Source organism: Sinocyclocheilus grahami, unplaced genomic scaffold, assembly GCF_001515645.1.
Source record: "Sinocyclocheilus grahami isolate Dianchi unplaced genomic scaffold, SAMN03320097.WGS_v1.1 scaffold971.1, whole genome shotgun sequence".
NCBI lineage: Eukaryota > Metazoa > Chordata > Actinopteri > Cypriniformes > Cyprinidae > Sinocyclocheilus > Sinocyclocheilus grahami.
This window is the reverse complement of record NW_015506150.1, coordinates 109,535-112,746: the sequence shown is the minus strand read 5'-3', so window position 1 is coordinate 112,746 and position 3,212 is coordinate 109,535.

Sequence of the window (3,212 nt, the reverse complement as noted above, 5' to 3'; positions counted from 1 at the left end):
GGTGGACATCAGAGTTCTTTTCCCAGGTTCACTTTTCACACGTTTAGAGCAGCACAGGTTTTCAATACTGATCAGTCACAGCCTCTTTCCTGTTCATTCATCACTCGACCCCAGCTATTTTTTTCCTGGTTTCTCTCTCTCTCTGGTAAATCAGTGGGACAAAATGTTGTGGATGAAGTGTGCTAATCTTTCTCTGTGATTGCGTGTGGCGCGGTGGAATGAAAGCTGCTTCTGTTAGTTATATTCTCTAACCCTTGGCCATGACTTTGATTCCTATTAATTGAGGGAGATAAGATGAGGATTTAATGGATTGCAATGCACTGGAATTGCAAGTTTGCTGTGTGAATTGTATTCTGTCTAGCAAGAATGTAGTTTTTAACAGATGGTTTTAGGGTCTAAAGCAATGAGGTCCTGGAAATCTCCTGATGCTTGGGACAGTTTGCACATTTTGAGTGTTGCATTGTCACATTTAAATATAGTGATTTATTTATAGACCATATGATGCCTAAAATCATGTTTACAAAATATTTTCATAGATAAATGACTGCACCAAAATTATCATGTTATTGCAGTTTATAAACAAGTTTGCTAGTCCTTAGCACTTCTTATTTTTGGTACTGTATTTATATTAGGCAGAAGTGATGTGAAACCTCAAGAGCTTGCAAGTTAAATTATTCCATTCCTGTTCTAGAGTTAAGTTCCACCTTGTATCTTCAAAACAGTTATGGTTTCCACTGTCAAAATCTGTTTTTAGTATTTCTGGGTGGAGGTGGAACCAAACTTTCCAAGGACAAGTATAGGCCTGGAAATGAACTGCCTCACTGTGCCACAATATTGTGAAATTTAAGTCCATATAACTCATCAAATGATCTGCTTTAAATGGTAAAACAATGACTGCATTGTGAGATAAACTGCTAAATTCTCAAGTTATTACAGTTCACAAACAAGTTTGTGAGATTTTTTCTGTCTTTACCACTTCCTGTTTTTGCTGCTATATTTATATAACACAGAAGTGTCATGAAAACTTAAGAGTGTGCAAGTAAATGGTTCCATTCTTACCCTAGTAAAACAATTTTATACTTAAGCACAATTTATTCATATGTACTTTTGTACATATGGCACACTATAAATTAGTATACTTAAAGTCTTATAAATTGGAACAATTAATTTTGTACTAAATACATTTTAGTTGTGCCAAAGCAGTGCTTAAGTAACTAAAGTTGTAATAAATATACTTGTTTGTGCTAAAGTGGAACTATTTTACGTATACTTAAGTACACTTTAAATATCCCTTCTTGTATATAAGTTTTGAAATGCAGAATTCACTCAGCATAAACTTCAAATGTATTTTGCTGACATTACAATTACACTTTAAGAGTGTTAAACGTGCATTAATATTATACTAATAACAAACTGAGGTCATGCTATCCTTTACTTTTAGTCACTTTAAAACGCACTGCAATGGCATTCAAAGTAAACTTGAAGTGTGCTAATAACATCATTATTGTGTGCTTTTAATGCAAATAATGAATCTTTATAAATTATGGCACAGCTTTACAATTCGTCTTTTACTAACATTCCCAGCATACCAGCAAACTCACTCACCCGGAGAACATCAGTGACACACTGGGGACAAACATTTGAACAATCAATGTAGGAATCACTTCGGACTGGATTCGAACTCGGGCCGCTGCGTCACAAGTGCACTCGCTTTATTATGGTGCTTTTCCACTGCATGGTACGGCACGGTACGGCTCACTTTTGGGGGGTTTTCCACTGGGTACAGTACCTGGTACCTGGTACTTTTTTTAGTACCACCTCGGTTGAGGTTCCAAGTGAACTGTACCGTTACCAAAATGTGACGTGTAAACACTGCTGATCACGGATTGGCCGGAGAGAATCGTCACTACCTGCGTCACTGAACTTGCGACTCAAACACAAAAGAACCACTAGATTTAAATCAGCACAGCCAGCGAAGGATCGAACGCAACTGTTTTGAACAAGCGCACCTTTTTTAACAACCAAAAAGTGGCCGTTTCGTTGTCTGTTGAGGAAGAACAGACGTTCCTCTCGTTGATAGCAGAGGAGCGGATTTAAATGTGACGCATGAATATACATTATTTTAATACATTTTACATTGTTACTTTTCATGCAGTTAACGTCTCTGAAGTTATTTGACATTTTATTTTTTGTGTAATTTTAAGGACTGGTCAGGATAATTTTTAATAATTTATTTAGTGATTCATAATATTTTGACAGGCCAAAGGGCTGCAGTCCACATTTCAAAGTAGCCTACAATGTTGCGTTAAAGAACCATTAATGGAGAAAAAAAGTGTGTTGGTACAGGTGCATTGGAGTGTATTAGCAATATACTGTACTAAAATAAACTCTCTGGTCAAGTATGTGAATGTCTTTCACCTTTTCAAACTAACTAGCTATATGTTGTTTACATCTTTACTTTTGTAACTACTTTCAACCATGCAAAATTGTGAAAAACACTAAATGTAAAGTGTGGTTAAATTATTAAAAAAGGTAAATGTCATAATTATAAAAAAGTACTGCATGATTATGAATTATTATTATTTGCAACTCAAAACATTTATTTATATCTATACTATTTTTGTACTCAAATAGAACTCAAATACAGCGTAATAATCATAACAGGTCAACAGAGGTTTCAATTAAAAATAAATTACTAAAGTATTACTTCAATATTTAACAAATTAAATTGTTTTATTTGCACATTTCTCATTGTTACATTTGCGCTGTAGGCAAAAGTTGCGTTTGGAAATTAAAAAAAGAAAGTCTCATTAAAAAAAAAAATTACGCAGCATCATCTAAAAATAATTTAATTATTCTCAGATTTGAAATACATGGTGAGACTTGTGTCTTTAGCTGGAATGAGTTTCTAGACTAAAGGTTTCTTCAGAAAAATGTGCCAAGTCTGCAACACAGATTCCCAATAGTGTGCACTCTAGTGAGTTCAGATGTTTAGCAAAAGTGGAGCAAAACTGATTGTTGGTGAATTTCACAGCTTGTGAAAGTTAGGTGAGGAGAAACAGACTTATCAAGCCCCCTTCACTGAACATACTGTAGTCTATATTTAGGCGATGTTAAAATCACATTATTACAATACTTATTAAGACACTTTGATGAGGCGAAGGAACAAACAAATATCAATACACAGAATGTGATATTGTCTTTTGTGCCAT